Genomic DNA, 18840 nt, shown 5'->3' with positions numbered 1-18840 from the left:
TCTCACACTGCAGAAGGGCCCTAGTCGTTTGGTGGTAGAACATCTGCTTTGCATTTAAGGTGAAAGTGTGACGCTACCCCGTTATTTTTGCTACTGGATGCTGCGTGTTGTTTAAGTAATCGCCTTACAGTATTGGAATGTGGTTTTTCAGTCTGTTGTTATATTTGCTACTGTTCTGCTCTGTTGTTATGAAATCATTGTTATTATTGTTTAGCTTTGTTATCACTTTTTTGCTATGTTATTGTTTTGCTATGTTATTATGAGGCTGTTTTTGTAATGTCTGCTTGAAATGCATCCCTGTTTCTTTGTTGTGAGCTGCTTTGAGTATGAGGGGTGGGTGTGTATGTAAAAGCAGCATACCAATAAAATGAATGGATGAATGAATACGGAAGGTCTCAAATTCAATCCTTGGCATCTCCAGGTTGAGCTGCCTGGAACCCTGGAGAGCTGCTGCCGTTCAGTTTAGACAATACTGAGCTAGATAGACCAATGGTCTGACTCAGTGTAAAGTAGCTTCCTATGTTCCTAGCAAGAATTTCACAGCCTTGGCTACCCATGTCTAAAATGTGGATAATAATGACTGAAAATAGGAACATTATTAAGATGACATAATGTGCTGCTGAAATTTTAGAAGATAGGAGATCAATATCATTGTGCTTTTTAATTAGCAACAAATATTAAAAGCCCTGATCTAGCTAAGGTTAATTGCAACTAGCCCACAATCCTATACATATCTACTCAGACATGTATGTGTCCAATGGGATTTACTCTCATGTGACTGTGCATAGGATTAGGATTGCAACCTAAAACCCTATCTTTGCTTTTACGTCTGCATTCATTGCACTGAATTTCTGCTGGAACTTTGGCAAGTGAAAGTGGCTGTATTTCATTTTTAACTATGTGTGTTTTTAGATGGTTTTACATCGATTTATATTAACTTCCATGTAGAAAACAAACAAGTGACTATATTCATGAATTTGTAGAGGCTAATCCAGTATTTTGGAAGTGGAATATAGGAACATAAATTGCATTAAGTTTTCCTATATGTTAAGCAATCCCAATAACAGGTAGAGCAATCCTATGTTTTCATTACGCTGGGGTCAGAGATTATGCCACTGCTATGCTGGTGGAACTGCCACATTTAATGCAAGTTCAGATGGAGTAAGAAGAGGACAAACATAAAATACAAAAACTGGGGGGGGGGGGGTAGACATTCCCCCAGTGCCCCTGGAAACATTGCTATAATTGTTGGAAATGCACTGGCAAGAAGGTTCAAATGCCACCCACCCACAAAGGCAGCTAACGAATTCACTGCTAGGAGGGACAACCTTCCTACATCACCACCACACAAGATCACATGGCGGCACCCCATTAGCTGTAGTGGCACTGCCAGCAGCAACACTGCTACTGCTGGTCCCCAAGCATATGGAGGCAGGGGTTTGAAATCCCCTTATGTCAGGGCCTGTTGAACGGTCACTTTAAAATGTGAAGGTTCATTATTGTTTCACAAGTTGTGTATGTCTTTAAGGGCCAGGGCCAGGGCAAATAACGAGACCCAGTCTTACAGCTGTGACACATAGCAGGTGCTGCTGAGTTGTGTTAATCAAGCTGTGTCAGCAATTGGGTAGAGTATATAAGGAACAGCACCTAGCTCTCCCATTACCCTGGGGGATGGGTTGGTGCTTGGGTCATGTTTGTTGTTATCTTTAGTGGAAAAGGAGTTTTTGTTTTTGTTATTAAAACCTTGTTAAAGTTATTTTTGAGTTCCTTGTTATGCATGGTCTCCCCAGCAAGCTCTCTGCAGCACTACTAAACTGCAAATAGCCAACAGGGCCGGCCTACCCATGAGGCCTGGTGATGCAACTGCCTCAGGCAGAAAGGTCCACAGGGGCATCAGATCTAAATGTAGATCTTTATTCCTCTCTTGTTGCTGATGTAGATCTTCACTCACCCCTTCTTCCCTAACCAGGGGTTGGGGGTGCTGTGTGGTGTGTGGTGGTGAGGATTCCATTTGCCAGGTGCCAAAATGCCTTGAGCCAGGTCTGCCTTATGTTGCCCACACAGCCATTGTTTTGGAACACAACGGAAAAAGGGAAGGAAGAGCATCCCACATGACATAGGATTCACGTCATTCTCTGACCAGGAGCTCTGCAAAGTGTGTGTGTGTGTGTGTGTGCGTGCATGTGCATGTGCATGTGCATGTGCATACACACAGAGAAAGCTTTCCTGGGATAAAGGTTCAAGGCCCACCTAGAAAGGAAAAGGTCTTTTTGCTAAAGAAGGGCCCTGAGGCTCACTGAGACTGGCAGGGCAGAAGGCAGGGAGACGAACAATAGGTGAAGCCAGAACCAATGACAGGCAGAGCCAATTAATCCTAGTTTTGTCCCTATCCTCCTCCCTGTTGAGTTCTCTAAGGGGAACATCAGGACTAAGGACGGGGAAGCTGACAAGCAGTGATCCCAGCCCCTGGACTGGCAGGCAGAGAGCCAGTGTGGTGTAGTGGTTAAGAGCGGTAGTCTTGTAATCTGGGGAACCGGGTTCGTGTCTCTGCTCCTCCACATGCAGCTGCTGGGTGACCTTGGGCTAGTCACACTTCTCTGAAGCCTCTCAGCCCCACTCACCTCACAGAGTGTTTGTTGTGGGGGAGGAAGGGAAAGGAGAATGTTAGCCGCTTTGAGACTCCTTAGGGTAGTGATAAAGTGTGATATCAAATCCAAACTCTTCTTCTTCTTCTTCAAGCAAGCCTTGACATCCCTTCTTCTTCAGGAGTCCTAGCGCCGGAGGAGCCCATGAGGCTAGCTGCTCAGAGGAAGCCCTCTTGTTTTCGGAACGCTCGAGCAAAATCTAGGCCCTACTCGCAATACAATTCAGACACGGAAGAATATTAAAGGTAAAGGTAAAGGTACCCCTGCCCGTACGGGCCAGTCTTGACAGACTCTGGGGTTGTGCGCCCATCTCACTCAAGAGGCCAGGGGCCAGCGCTGTCCGGAGACACTTCCGGGTCACGTGACCAGCGTGACATCGCTGCTCTGACCAGAGCCAGAGCCGCACACGGAAACGCCGTTTACCTTCCCGCTGGTAAGCGGTCCCTATTTATCTACTTGCACCCGGAGGTGCTTTCGAACTGCTAGGTTGGCAGGCGCTGGGACCGAGCAGCGGGAGCGCACCCCGCCGCAGGGATTCGAACCGCCGACCTTTCGATCGGCAAGCCCTAGGCGCTGAGGCTTTAACCCACAGCGCCACCTGCGTCCCAGCATAGCAAAGACAGTTTTAGCAGTTATCCATTACAGCACGTGTCGTCTCCATCCCCCGTTACCTTGTTTATCTGCATGGGGTGGTCTGTCCTGGCAGCCCCGGTTGTAAGAAGGGAGTGGGGGTTGTTGTGGGTTTTTGCCTGGAATCCCAAGGCAAAGTACCTCATAGGGTTCTAGGCAGAGAAGTGTTAGCAAGCTTTTCCTGTGCGTTGTTGGAGGTGGAGCACTTTGCAAAAAATAGCCTTTCTCCTTAATTCCGTTTTCCCTTGGGATTTCAAAAGTGAGAGAGCGGGGACAGAGAGTGTGTGTCACACGCCCTGTTATCTGAGTCACAGTCTCTCTGTGTGGGCTTTATATAATGGTAATGGTGTCCTGTGAATGATTGGGTGCTGCACTGCACCATATTTTATGCCATAGCTGTCAACGTTTCCCTTTTTTAAAGGGAAATTCCCTTATTCCGAATAGGATTCCTCACAAGAAAAGGGAAAAGTTGACAGCTATGTTTATGCTCTGCCATGGCATCATGGACAGGACAGTTATCAACTGTTTTTAAGTTCCACCCCCTCCCAACTGAAGTCAGTGGAAGGGAATTTCTTCAGCTCAGTCCAGGGCTGGTATAAAATTGTGTTTTCAACAGGAGTGTGACTGTGGTCCGGAGTGGCCTAGTGTACAATCTGCACTCTCCTCCTCGTACCACATTCTGTTGTCCACAATTACACCCCATGGGGTTTTCTGTTTTCATCTGTGTGTCTCACTCTGCTGGCATAGCTTCTGTCAAATCCTGTGGCCCCCTCAGAGTCAGAACAGCCCCCCAGATATGCTGGATTGCTTCAAATAATTTTCATTTGTTGGGGGGTGGGGAGAGAATAATGTGACAGACTGTTCCTTGATACAAATCACTATCTCCAAAGCAAGATATATTAAAGGTTTCCCAGAAACCATAGCACACAATTCTGAGGCAAAGCTAAGGAAAGATGGCTCGCAGTTATTGTCAGACGTTCAGGGAAAACATCAGACAGGTAAAATTAGGCATCACTAGCTCATGCCTTCATACCATTCTAGTAGAAACCTGGCAGCCAAGGTTTGCCACACACAGCTACATGTAGCCTAGGCAGATATCCAACAGTCATGGGTTTAAGGAAAACTTTTTTAATGATTAGAAAACATGATGAGCATGACATTTAGTCAGGGGGTGGGGGCCTTAGGGTTCGACTCCATCGTTTAAAATGGTAGTGTAAAGGTAAAGGGACCCCTGACCATTAGGTCCAGTCGTGACCGACTCGGGTTGTGGCACTCATCTTGCTTTATTGGCCGAGGGAGCCGGCGTACTAAGCTGCTTCTGGAGAAGCAGCAGCACACAGAAACGCCTTTTACCTTCCCGCCAGAGCGGTACCTATTTATCTACTTGCACTTTGGCATGCTTTCGAACTGCTAGGTTGGCAGGAGCAGGGACCAAGCAACAGGAGCTCACCCCGTTGCGGGGATTTGAACCGCCGACCTTCTGATTGGCAAGTCCTAGGCTCTGTGGTTTAACCCACAGCACCACCCGCGTCCCTTGTTTAAAATGGTAGCTATGAATAATAATGAAAGATGAACGATGCAAAAAATGTCCACTATCCTGTTATCTGAGGCCAGCTTAAAATTTCTAAGCAACTTTAAATAACCTATATTTATTTTTGTATTTTGATGAGTAATGGCCCGTTTCCTGACAGCTTAGGCCTTAAAATGCAAAACCTGACATTATAGTGATGATTTATTTGTTTTTTGCCAGCAAAGAATGGTTCATGATTCAAGTGGGAAGTTTTGCCATTATTAATAGCAATCACTGTTAATAGTATTAATAATAGAAGTATAAGCAATTATGGAGCACATTTTAAATAAAACCACTTCAACTTGAATTTGAAGTTAAGCCAGTGTATGCTGCTAAGGATGGTATTCTTCAGGATGCACTACCTTCTAGACCAGTAGTTTTAATTGCTTCTTCTGAATGCCCAATTCATTGTTTAGAGGCAATTTCCTCCACCCAGCAGTGCATTCTTAGTATGTGTCACAGGACCGAAGCCAACCAGCACTCACCTCCACCCCAAATGTTTTTTATCGGTAATATGGGCATGTGGTGAAGTTCTCCATTCACAGAATTGTAAGTGTGCTTGGTGGCAGTGCCCTTTGAGGGAGTCATGCTCCAAAGGAACTCTTACAGAATCACAGTGTGCCATAGCCCCCATTTAAATGCAGAAGCAGTGAACAAACTATAATTAACAGGGTCGTTGCAAAGTGTTTTTGACAATTGATAAAGCCAGCTGATTAAACAGAGCTGCAGTGAGCTCATTTTTTCCAGGTTGAACAACAGCCTCCACGCACATCTAATCTTTTGACTGGAAGATTTGCTTTACTGCTCTCACCTTGCCACACCCAAAGGAACCTCTCATTGTGTCTATTTCATTAGCATACTGGAGACCATCAGCTTACTTATGACATCTCATCCCAAGAGTCTGGATGTCATCATTTGGCATCTTAATGCAGGTGTTGAACAGCAGGGAGTAATCCGAGGATAGGATTATGTTGCAAGGAATAATATAGACAAGTTTATGGGAAAGTGGTCTTTCGATGGCTATTTGACAGAAGAACTCCATGTTCGGAGGTAGTATACTTCCATGCCAGATGTTGAAGATGAGTAAGAAACAAGCCATTGCCATCATAATTTCGCCTGGGATCTTCAGAGGCATCTGACTAGCCATTGTTGGAAATAGAATATCCGACGAGGTCACCCTTGATCTGACCCAACAAGGCAATTCTTACGTTTTATGGCTTGTTTTTAGACTTGGCTTAAGTTATACTTCCATAAGTTAAAATATGAATCTTTTGCACTCAGAAGCATACAAGCACATACTCTTTGGACTGTGTTGTTCTGTGGATGCTCAAAGCACAGTAATGCAAATTTGTGATCTCTTTTTTACTGGATTTGCAATAGTGCAGGCTGGATGTCGCCAGTATATGAATAGGTACCTTGGGACTGCTCTGGGGATCATAGGTCAAAGTTTAGTGATGTATGTAGTTGTCTCACTAATGGGTCTTATTGATTATTATCCACAGAAACAACAAAGAGCTCTGGCTCCTCCCTCTCCCAGCAGATGCCGGCAACCAAGAAAAACTACCTTGGCCTTTGAGCTCTGAACAATTTGTAGGACAGTCAAGCTCTCAGTGTAGATCGACACCAAGACAGCGTATAGATTGCTGCAACTGGGTAAGTGGGAAATGATAAATGGGTCTGAGAAATATCTCCATAGCAATGATACCTGGGAGCAAAAATGCTAAAACAGAATAAATGTTGGATAAAGTACAATACTGAAGGGGAACGAGGTAGAGCCTTGTGGGACTCCACCACACAGTTCAGCCATCTGAAAACAAGACAGGAACACAATCACAGAGGCTCTTCGCTCAGCTCTCTCAATGAAACTTTGATGTTACTCACAATGTAAAGTGCTCCTTGCCGAAGCACTCTCCTAAAATGGTTTTGAAATGTTAGTAGCTGTTCCCAAACTTGCAGTTCTAAATTTCAGTGAATGCTTTCAGCAGCTGCTTGCAGAATGAACGCCCTGGTATTCTGCTTCATCTTATTGGTGTGGGCCAGGGGTCAGCAAGGTTTATCTTGCCTGGGGCAGATTGGTTCCACAGAGATCCCTCTGTGGGCCGGATTGTGCATGCGCATGAGCACTCGTGCCCACAATTCAGCATCGGCGTCTGCGCAGATGCGATTTTCAGCACCGCGGAAGCGAGTCCCCGCGCCACGCCGGTTTAGCACAGCGTGTCAGCAGGCAGCTCAATTCAGGGGTGGTTTGTGGGCCGGTCAAACGACCACTGCAGGCCACTTCCAGCCCATGGGCCTTAGGTTGCTGACCCCTGGTGTGGGCCATGCCTCAGACAACAGTTGCTAAATTATCCTCCAGCAAAACAAAATAGTGGCTGGGTATATTTCCACTCCTCTAAATGTGCTGCCTTTAGATATTGAAGTCAGATCTACTCACTGCTTTTATAATTAGGGTGGCTGTGTGTCCTACTTTAGAGAACAGCCTTCCATTTTGAAGGTTTCTTCTGCTTAAGGATTGATTGATTGATTGATTGATTGATTGATTAAGGATTGATAATAATCAAGTCCTGTTTGAAAATCAGGAACACTAAAAAAAAAGCAGGAGCCTTGAAGTGCCCAGCAGCTGTTAGCAACACTCCACCGCCAGACTGAGCAAGCACATGACTCATTTGGTGTCTTTTCTATTACAGCAAGCTATATCTTGTATTTCTATTTAAACTGCAGCAATGGTTTCTAAATTTGCACATATTGTATGCAAATTGGTGTCAACTCATCCTCTCTCTTTTTGGTGATGCAAATTCTCTTTTTTGGCAATGCGTGACTGGCCATTCTGTTTATAACTGGCCAGCCAGATGCATGACTGACACTGTAATGATTAGTTTAACCCATGGAAATCAGCAAGACACATTGGATCACAGCTAGCCTTCCGAGAGGCATCTCCCACAGCCAAAGATCACTCCATCTGCATTTCCCCCCCCCCTTAATGTACCAGCTAGCTCTGATCCAGTTCCAGCAAAGCAGCCTTCTGTCTGTACATCACGAGTGACTGGAACAGGTATGATGTGGGAGGTTGTAGGTTCCTGTTCACCCCTTGCAAAGGAAGATCGCTACCCGTTTCAAAGGAAATTCAATGATGACTAAATGCAAGGCATTAAAAAGTCTGGCAAAACTTGTGCTCGGGGGGGGGGCAGAGTGGGTGTTATTACAGACTGATACCAATAGTACTTGGTTAGAATGCCCTTGCTTGAGATATGCTTTAAAGCACATATAAAAAGGTAAAGGTAAAGGTACCCCTGCCCGTACGGGCCAGTCTTGACAGACTCTGGGGTTGTGCGCCCATCTCACTTAAGAGGCCGAGGGCCAGCGCTGTCCGGAGACACTTCCGGGTCACGTGGCCAGCGTGACATCGCTGCTCTGGCCAGAGCCAGAGCCAGAGCCGCACACGGAAACGCCGTTTACCTTCCCGCTGGTAAGCGGTCCCTATTTATCTACTTGCACCCGGAGGTGCTTTCGAACTGCTAGGTTGGCAGGCGCTGGGACCGAGCAGCGGGAGCGCACCCCGTCGCAGGGATTCGAACTGCCGACCTTTCGATCGGCAAGTCCTAGGCGCTGAGGCTTTAACCCACAGCGCCACCTGCGTCCAAAGCACATATACACACAGCTTAACTGAAACAAGGTTTGGCTTTATTAATTTCCAACCCCTCCTCTTTTATGTCTCCTGCTGCTATTTCCCATTCCTCACAGGGAAATATCCCTCTTCTCCTATTTTCCGTAGTTGACCGAAGAAGCTGCAGAAGTTGAAGATTTGGCACACGCTTCCTAGATCCCTTTCCAGCTTGTCTAACTGAATTTTCGTATTAACAAGTGCAGTGCCAAGCCTACAGGCGCTTGCCAAGATTCAGCCAGACAGGAATATTCACAACAGGGCAATAAACACCTTAATATGAGATTTAAGATGAGAACATAGACAAAGCCCAGATATAATACTGCAAAAATATTTTTGCAGCATAATACTGCATATATATATATATCAGAAGTGTTGTCAAGCAAGCCAGGAGAAGAAAAAGAAAGGCTTTTGCATCGCTCCTGGGCCCACTGCTCAAGTTATGGCCAAGGTGCCAATTTCTCCAGCACCCCCCTTAACTTCCAAGCCCATTCATATGTCTTCTTCTTTTTCTCCCTAGGACAATAGCATTATACTGCAGTTCTGGATTCTGGAATTGATTAAGCCCAGTCATCTTCCCATCTGAAGAAATGGCACGGTAATCAGGACAGAGGGAAATATGTATATACTGTAAGCAAAGTTACAGACTTTAAAGCTCACAAGGCATGCTGTGCGTGGATAACAAGGAACAGCGGGCAAGTGTAAGCAAACGAAAACCTTTGGCACAGTTACAACCTAAGGGCCGTGTTCACTGCTCCAAGGAGCAAGGCATGATTTCCTCAAAAGTCCACAAGCTACAAAGATCGTAGGCCAGTCAGAAATTTCCTCTGGCGTGTTCTCTTATCAGCCACCTATTCCAGACACATGTTTTTAAAAGATGAAGTGTTATGCTTCCGGTGGTTAGCACTACGACCCAAGAGCTTCTGTAGTACAGTGTGAAGAGAATGAATGGCAAGCTCAGGTTTTCCTGCTTCAAAACTGTTCTTTTAAAAACAGAAGCTGGATGACCACCTGTCAGGGATTCTTTCACTGTGGTGGTTGGGCTGGATGACCCTTCGGGTCCCATCCAACTCTACAATTCTATAATCTCTTTTCAGCCACTGCATCTTCACCTTCAGCCCTCCCACCTTCCCTTTGCATCACCACATTGTACAACCTTCTGTGCCTGGGCATCGCCATGTCTGCTGCCTGTCCACACCCAGCCAAGTAAGGCAAACAGCTGACAGTTATTTTTTTATTGACAAAAGCACGCATTTACAGCAGCTCCTGAGATGCACTGAATACACAAACACACATGCTTCTAGCTTCTATGGAGATGGCATTAACTTTTCCAGGTTTGTGCCTGGCGGGGCAGTTGAAGCACAGTGGGACCAGCCACGCCCCCCTGCCTCCAGGCTTATGTACCCTCACTTGGTGTTATGTGCATACACAACCTTAGACTTCTTCTGTATGGAAGTTGTCATTTTGCTTCCCTCTTCAAGTCCTTCCTGGTTCTAGCACGCAGCAGGGCAGGGGACGGCAGGAATTCAACCAATTGACTGAACAGCTTCTTTCTCTGCCTCCGACACATTCTGTGCTCCCACAGATGACCTCCCCCCTCCCTGACCCCTGCCTTGCAGGTGGCCCCAAACCCCATAAATCACTGGCCCCTTCTCCTGGGTCAGTCTCTGGCCCCTCTGCCGCCGTCACACACGTGCCAGAGGCCCCAAATCTGCTTTGTTTGCAAAGTTTCAGGATCTACCTGGAGCAACCGAAGTTAACTTCATAAACTCATTTTTAATTACAATTTGGGCCCAGTCAGGCCTCGCTATAAATTCAGGAATTAGAGAAAGGTTAGATTCGTCTTATGGGCTGGCTAATTAAGAGTTTCAGCAGCTCTGCTCTCTAAAACATTGATGCTGCCGGGCTCCCAAAGTGGCTCTGGCCTGACAGTGCATATGTCTGACTTAGGCTTAATTGCACCTAATAAGCTTCCCAATAAGATATGTCAGATACCGAGAGTGCCTTGCAGGAGCATTTACATGTCATAAACTCTGACATGGAAGGTGACATTCAGCGTGGTTCTCTCACTGTTCTATGCGCTTGGGCATTTACATTTGAATTCCATCCTTGTTTTAACCCCAAACCTTAATCTAAGCACATGTGGGAACCAGTAAAGATACATTCTGTTAGAACTTGGAGAATCCAATTTAGGAGAGAAAAGCTGCTCTTGTAATTGAGTGGCAGGGAACCTCTGGCCTGCCATTTCTCGTTAAGCCTACCCATCTATTGTGACCATCTTCAGAGGCCCCCTGTGTGTGCTAACCTCCCCTAGAAACTGCCTTAGTTGGGACCAGGGAGAAGGTCTCTTCAAGGGCTCTGTCTGGGCTTTGGATCTTCCTACCAACAAAAGCATGTCATACCTCCAGTTGCCTTTGAAATTTGTCTAGGGCAATAGTGTGTCTTCTGAGAGGGGTTTGTGTGGCTTTTTTTTCTTTCTTTCTTTTTACAGTACACAAGCCATGCACCCAGGACTCCAGCCAGCCACCCTGGCTCTCAGCCAAGGTCCAACAAAACTCTCAGGTCATCGCTGTTTTCAATTGGTTTGTGCTTTTCAGTCAGGTTTTGATACAGCACTAGGCACATTGTGCAAAGGCTGCAGTGCACCGCTAAGAGCCCACTTCCCCTGGCTGTGTTGGAAAGCAGCTAGGATGGACGAAAGCTTCCATTCATAGGATGCTAATAGACAGCAGATTTCCAGTTGATCTTCTGAATGAAAACTCTTCCCTTTCACTATTGGCTGCTTCCACTTCATTCAAGCAGACTGCATGGATGCATGTGCAGTTTACAGGTGTTTCCATTTACAAATCCAAAAAAGTAATGAAGAAGAATGGGGTTGTATCGCTGCCTTGTTTCTCCTGTGAAGGCCCAGAAGGGAAGGTGCCGTCCACGCTCAGGCACAGTGCTGAGCCTTAATTGCTAATAGCAATTCTGCCTAATTAGATAATTAGATTAACTACCCAATTAACGGAGATTGTTGTTAGACAAAAGCAGGTGGTGGCTCGAAGGTGATGGGAAAGATGCTACTTCTCTGTTTTAACGCACCTGAAGTCCCAGGCCCTTCTGTAACTTTTCACTTATGTCCTCTTCCTCGAGGGTTCTTTTGTTATCTACTCCAGGCAAAGAACTCCCACCTCAGAGTGGTCTCTCCACTCACCTCTGCCATCAGAGCACTACGGACTTCCTCAACTTGGTCTTGGACTAGAATTTCCATCACTCCCATCCAGCATGGCCTCTCTGCATCTTACCGGTTCTTCATAGAATCATAGAGTTGTAGAGGTGGAAGGGATCCCAAAGGTCATTGAGTCCAACTCCCTGGTTGATTTATATAAATAAAGCTTTTGACACTAGTTGTTTCTTTTATGAGCAAGTTAGTTTTTTATTTTAGATAATGTGGTCCTGCTTAATTGTGGCTGCCCAAACGTGCCCTGAGTGTGCAAAAGGTATAAAAAACAAGGGAGTGCAACAAGGCTAGCTTATGCAGAGTAGATAGAGCAAGAAAGGAGAACATGGTCCAGTTAGGTTGGAGGGGGCCCATACCATCTTGTGAGTCCCCCTGAATGTCTGCAGGATGGAGTGGGGACAGCAATCTTCCTAATATTCACAATGGCAGAGAATGGCACCATGCTGTGATTTGTAGCTGGTGGTTACAAGCCACCCAGCGTTTTATATTTCCCACAATGCCTCTATGTAATGCAGTGTTGAGGAACCACCAACCTGCAGGCCTAATTTAAAAGGTAAAGGTACTCCTGCCCGTACGGGCCAGTCGTGTCCGACTCTAGGGTTGTGCGCCCATCTCACTTAAGAGGCCGGGAGCCAGGGCTGTCCGGAGACACTTCTGGGTCACGTGGCCAGCGTGACGAAGCTGCTCTGGCAAGCCAGCACCAGTGCAGCACATGGAAACGCCGTTTACCTTCCCGCTACAAAGCGGTACCTATTTATCTACTTGCACTTAAGGGTGCTTTCGAACTGCTAGGTGGGCAAGGAGCTGGGACCGAAAGTCGGGAGCTCACCCCGCCGCGGGGATTCAAACCGCTGACCATGCGATCGGCAAGCCCTAGGCACTGAGGTTTTACCCACAGCGCCACCTGCGTCCCGCAGGCCTAATTTAGGACTGTCCTAATTTGGCCGCCGTGGCAGTTTTCCTTAAGCCACACCCACCTGCAGGTGAAGACACAGCTCCGTGCCAGAAGTTTGTAGGCCAGTCAAGGGTCCTTAAAAACCCCCTGTGCCTTTGCCTATGTAGTTTGATTTCAAACCACCCTGGCAAAGGGAGTGGGATTTGCAGGCACCATCAGTCAGTGGCTGCAAACCCTTGTTCCTTTGATGGTGTGGTTTGAAGAGCAGCTTTATGGAGTGGGACTTGGAGTCAAGAGAAAGAATTAAGCCCTTCTTCCATAGCCCTGATCCAGAGGTGCATGTGTGTGGAGGGCCAGCTTATGGGTGCTTTTAAGGGGGGAAAGGCGACATGTCAAGAGAGCCGATGAAGGCTAGCCTAGTTTGGCCCTTGTGATTATGGGCAGTGGTGTAGCGTAGGGGGAGCACAAGGGTGGTTGCCCCAGGCACAAATTTGTGAGGAGCGCAAAATTTCAACACCAGGTTCTGTCTCAATACAGATGCGCACTTCCGTCACTGGGCTCTGTTAAAAATGGCTTCTCCATGCAAACCAGAAAGTGACCTCTCCAGACAATGGGATAACTCTTCTTTTCTTTTCTCTGCAGCTGCTATCTCCTGGGTGATGCAGACACTGTTAGACAATTGAATGTGCATGCGTACTCTCTTTCCCTCCCTCCCACCCACCCTTCTGCGTGGCTCTGGGTGCTGGCAACCCATGCTACACCACTGATTATGGGATGCAGAAAGGAGAGAGTCCTTAGCTTGCATTCAGGTTCCGGGTCCGGTCCCCAGCACCCTTCACTTCAAAAGCCTGAGAAAGGCTCCTGTGTGAGACCATGAACAACCTCTGCTGGGCTGGTTGCAGCCATGTGTCTGCTCATCTGCCTGTGTATAATTTCAGTTGGGACGCAAGTGCCACTCTGTTAAGATTACCACCGGCAACCCACCAAGTGCTAATGCCGCGCAGCCCTCCTTCATTTAAATAGGTCTTGTGTGAGAAACTCTGCCCCCTTGGGGGAAAAAACATCATGGAGGCTTTCTGCGTCAGCAGTAGTGTCTGGTGCTTTGCACCCCAAGCCACACTACAAGGCAATGAGCTGCGCAATATTCTCCCCACAGCCCACGCTTTTTATTCCTGTAAAAATAAATGCTAAGGAAGTCTGCTCAATCTGCAGGGATGAAATTTATTGCCCTTAAACAGGCAGGCATGTCCAAATCAATCTTTCCTGAGCTCTTGTGAGAGCGCTATTGAAATGAAAATGATAAAAAGCTATTTCCTTAAAGATTCTCTAAAAACGAACTATGAATAATGATCCATGTGACAAATTCATCGGCCATGTGTCCCCCCACCAAGCCCTTTCTTGTGAGGAAGTGCGTTGTGGTCGTCTCTTCCCAAACCATGAAAATCCTTTATGTTCGTTCTCAGGGCTAGAAGAGTCAGACAGGCTGACTCCTAAGCACCCCACCCTCTCCCAAATGGGTGCAATGTGTTCTCAGATCTGCTTTACAGAAACTTTCCCCCCTCCTTCCAGCTGGAGCAGATTCACAACTACATTAGGAGAAGGCAAGGATGTAGCTGGAGCCTCTGGGCTGAGGAAAGGCACCCTCTGAATATAGCTACTTGGTCTCTGCCAGCTAGAAAATATCTCTCTTTCCCACAAACTCACCTACCTTTTAAACTTCTGCATTTTGCAGAAATTGTCAGCAATTGCCCTTTACTGACATGCAGAATAGCAACCTAGTGTTTGTATCATTGTTCTGCAGACACTGGCCACAACCCCATACAGGGGCAGTAGGGTTAAGCCCCCTGAAATCAGTGCCATTTCAGCTGAACTGTTGAGTTGCTGTGGCCAAGAACGTTTCTTCAATTTGGGGTCAGTGTGCGCCTTTGTGTTCAAGGACTCACTTTCAGAAGTGACCGGTTGCCCGAGACCTTTTGAAAACCAGTAGAATCCTATGTATGGGATGCACCAAAGTGATCAGTATTTAATTTGTGCTTTTAAATGGCTTAAGTTGCCCTTCTTCTCATTTCTTGCCTTCTCACCTGTATTCTATGCTCTTTCTTTTTGTCTTTGTCTTTCCTTGTTCACCACAAACTAGCAATGGCTGGTTCCCTTTTACTAAAAGTACTCTCAGCAAAGCTTCTGGTTACTTTTGCCAAGACTCCTACTTGATTCTCAATGTCCATATTGCGTCTGCCGCCTGAGATGCTGCCACTGTCAACAATCTCTCTCCCTCTCTCTCTCTCTCTCTCTCTCTCTCTCTCTCCCCCCCCCCCCCGGCCCCCTTCTGGGACTCTTTGTTCTTCCCCTTATCTAACTCCTTTCTCTCTTCTGCATACTGAGCTCAATCCTTGTGCCAGCTCCTGGAGCCCCTTACTCCATCTGCTCCTGTTCCAAACTTTTACTGCCTATCAAAAAGGATGGTGATTTTATCCCTCTTTGAGTCGAAATGTGAAGGCAGCTAAGCACCTCAAATCAGATCAGGACTCTCACAACGTCTTGCGTTTTGCCTGCCATGTCTTCATTTCTGTCCACTGGAGCCCTATGTTTTTCCACCTGTATCTGGGTTCATGTGTTTTTTAAAAAACAAAAAAATCAAAAACAAGAAGTGAGGCTCTTTAAATGATGACTGAGGAACACACAAGAATTGGGGTGGTTTTGTTATTCTTAAAGCAGAACAGTGCAGGGTTCCACACACACACACACACACACACACACACACTCCAAAAAAAGCTTTCTTTGATTTTTGATTTTTTTAAAGTATCTACTGCTGTGCTTCAAACTCCACCCCACCTGTGCTCTTCACCACTCTGCAGGCAACATCCAGGACAGGAATGCCTTGTAATGCCTGTTGAAGGACATGCCCTCCCAACACAAACAAGTGCTGAGAAGCTAAACTGGCAGGTGTATTTAAAAAGAAGAAGAAGAAAGAATACATACTAGTTGGCCACCTCTAAATTGTTTTAAGGTAAGAAAGAGACATATTCCCACTCACTTCTCCTTCTTGAAATATGATACAAATATGGACTTTTAGACTTTTAGTTGGCCTAATAAAGTTATTGGCCTAATATGGATTAGGGATGAGAGTGAATCCTTCTTACTTTCCCCATAAGAGCCTCTGGACCTATTTGTCTCCAATCTGGCAGGCTTAACCCACTCTGCAGGGGGCCAAGTGCCTGCAAATTCCACCCATTTTTGCCAGAAGCCTTGCTGCAAGATGGGAAGGGGGAGATTCAGCAAAGGCAACACCCTTGCAAAGGGCAGAGCATGGAACTGGAAGTGCCACTCCACTCTGCCGCACTGTCTCTGCTGCAAGATCTTGGCGGAAATTAGCGCTGATTCCAGCACTGCTTCCGTGAGCAAGTGGGGCACCCGCAGAAGCACTGTCCTTTCTAGGAAGTTCTCCAGAATAGTATGTGATAGCCTTCCTGGTCATTGACTTGCAAACTTGGTATTCTCACCTCTGTAGCATCTGTAAGCAACTTTCACAGAATTGTTAACAGGTGCTGGGGTTTTTTATCAGCATTTTTAAATCCGTGAAAAACACACTGTTACAGTGAGCATTTCTGAATTTTTATGTTTCCACTGTATGGAATAAAAAGAATTGTTTTGGAACATGCAGGTCTGTGGACTATTAATAAACCTGAATGGACTTGAAAATAAAGACACATAAACCTAGATAAAAACAGCAAAATGAAGTATGAGGTAGCCAGATCATTTTCGCTTCCACTGGAATAGCCCCCATTTGCATACCGAATGCTATTAAAACAGAGCAAATCGAAGTAAGTCACTGGAACGCTGCATGTGGGTAAGGGGGGGGGATTGTGAAATTACCGCAGGAATACATTCAGTAGCAGTTGTGTTCACTTATTTCCATTTTTCAAAGGCTGTATTAATAACCCAATCATATTTTAATGGGCCAGATCCATCCTACTGTGTGTGGTGTTTTTTTTTTCTTTCTGAGCAAGAGCGCCTGGAATTATTTTGACCCCTCGGGTGGCATATACAAATCCTGTTCACCGCAGACGCCTGCCACAACTTCCAAAGGTACACGTAGAGAATTTCTCTAGTTCCCTGCTGGCCTTGAAACCTAATTTCTAGCACACCGGAGTTTTTTATTTTATTTTTATCCCCCTTCATTAATCATATTTGCTTAATAACCTTGTTGCATCTCAGCAGAGCAGGAAACTGACAGGGTCGCGTGAGGTAATTGTGAGGTGGCTCAGCTGGGGAGGAGAAGCGGTGGATGTGCTGTCACTCTCAGCCGCCGCATATGGAACAGATCCTTACTGATTTGCTTTCCCGAGCTCGCCCAAGAAGCTATATAGCAGGTGCCTGTTTCTAGCAGTGCCTCACTCTGCGCCCCGTATAATAGAGTTGGCAACAGTAATATGGGGGTGGGGGGGGTTGAGTGACAATTGGGGCTGAGCTGCGGTGTCTCACCAGGGATAATCAGGGTTGACACAGTAAGAAAAGATTACACATAGATCCCATCTATTCATTAGTTCATTGGAGGAGGAGGAGCTGCTCATTAAATGAAATCACAGCTGCTATCTGTAAACTATTTTCCCCGATATATCCCTGCAGGACGAATCCTGTCACCTCTGCTCTCTACAGGAGTCTCGTGAGCGCACTCAGGTTATTCCAGATCCCTGCGTTTACACAGACGAGGATGGATTCCGCATTCCTTTTGTTCCCCCCCATTTCGTGCTGTTTCTTTGCTCAAATGGCACCCTCCTTTCACTGTTCCATCTCCCTGGCTTCCTAGATTATCATTATTGCAGCACAGGCAGCATTATGCTTATAAATCTTTTTTAATTCATCTCGTTGCAGCATGATGCTCTGCGAATAAGGGCTGTAAAGTACTCTGCACAGTAAAAGTGTCACAGAAATAGCTGATAAATAATGCCACCTTGCGTGTTCTTTTCATTAACAGAAAGGGAATAATTAAGTGCAGCCACCTATGCGAATGCAATAAATAAGTAAAATTGCTGCCTTGTTGTATCGCTAAAGGCAAACCCGCACATAGATTCTGAGAAGGTTCAGCAATGCTGTTAATGTACTTCTAAACTTTTCTGCACAATTGTGTGGAAATGCTGGTTCTTCACATATATCCCCAGAAATCTACACTACAGTGCATATATAGACTGTGTGGTCTGCATGGCCAACTTGCAAATTTAATTTCACTTACTTATTAGATTTATATCCTCCCTCTCCTCCAAGGAGCCAAACCACCAAAGGTCTCTCCATCTGTTCTGCTGAAAGACCAGCAACTTTTGACTTATCCTCTTCTGGAAATCTTTCCATGCTGGCTGGTTATTACAATAACTCTGGAAATGAGAAATAGTTTGCCCTGCCCTCGCTCCCTCCGTTTTCCTTTTGTGTCATGACTTTTAAACTGAAGGCCTGAGGGCCGGGCCTGTCTTTTCACGACATTTGTGCACCACTTAGGCTGAAGAGCACGGTAAACATGCTTCAGATAGATAAATAAAACAACAGAAAGGGAAAGAAGCTTAAGGCCACCAAGGCCAGAACTCTGCTGCAAAGCAGGTTAATTTATCCAGCCAGCTGCCTCCTGGAGACCAATCCATACAACAGGTACACAAAGAGCTGCCTCATGCCGGATCACAACAGTGGCCCATTAGTTCAAAATTGCCTACCCACTGACAGGCAGGACCTCTCTAGGGCTTCAGACAGGAGTCTTTCCCAGGCATTGAACCTGGAACCTTTTGCATGCAAACTGCGTGCTCTGCCACTAAACTAAAGCTGCAATCACAGAGCAGGGAATGAGCTCCAAGGAGACTCCAGCAAGCGCACCAAACAGTAGGCTGCAGGAAAGTGGAGGAAGCAGGCTGGGGGGTGTGGCATAAAGGCTAAAGGGTTGAGGGCAATGTGCATTCAGCATGCACATTTACTAAAATGCAAGTAGCAGCTGCTGGAGGATGCTGATAATTGCACCGCAGCCAAAGAGGAAGAGTTTAACCTTTTCCTCCCCACCTGTGGTCCAGATGAAAATCTTCCTTTCAAAGTGGCTATTTGCAGTGGGAAGGGGGTGGGAATCTCATGGGTGTCCATGGGGATTTCTTCCCAGGGCCAAACCCAAGAATGGGATATAACTAGAAGCCTGCTCACTCATCTGCGCTTGCTGTCTCCCCAACTCCATAAAATTAAACCAGA

At 46.2% G+C, this 18840-nt stretch overlaps 1 long non-coding RNA gene across 1 annotated transcript; it reads left to right on the top strand.

Moving 5' to 3' along the window:
- The first annotated feature begins 1865 nt into the window (after window positions 1-1865).
- LOC307209291 lies at window positions 1866-9813 on the top strand. The gene is made up of 3 exons (XR_013835517.1): window positions 1866-1905; window positions 6348-6498; window positions 9027-9813. It is a non-coding gene; the product is annotated as an uncharacterized lncRNA (long non-coding RNA).
- The last annotated feature ends 9027 nt before the right edge of the window (window positions 9814-18840 follow it).

This window comes from Podarcis cretensis (genome assembly GCF_951804945.1).
Source record: "Podarcis cretensis genome assembly, chromosome: 2".
Classification (NCBI taxonomy): Eukaryota; Metazoa; Chordata; class Lepidosauria; order Squamata; family Lacertidae; genus Podarcis; species Podarcis cretensis.
The sequence above is the reverse complement of the archived record's forward strand: the minus strand, read 5'-3'. Positions and strand labels throughout refer to the sequence as shown.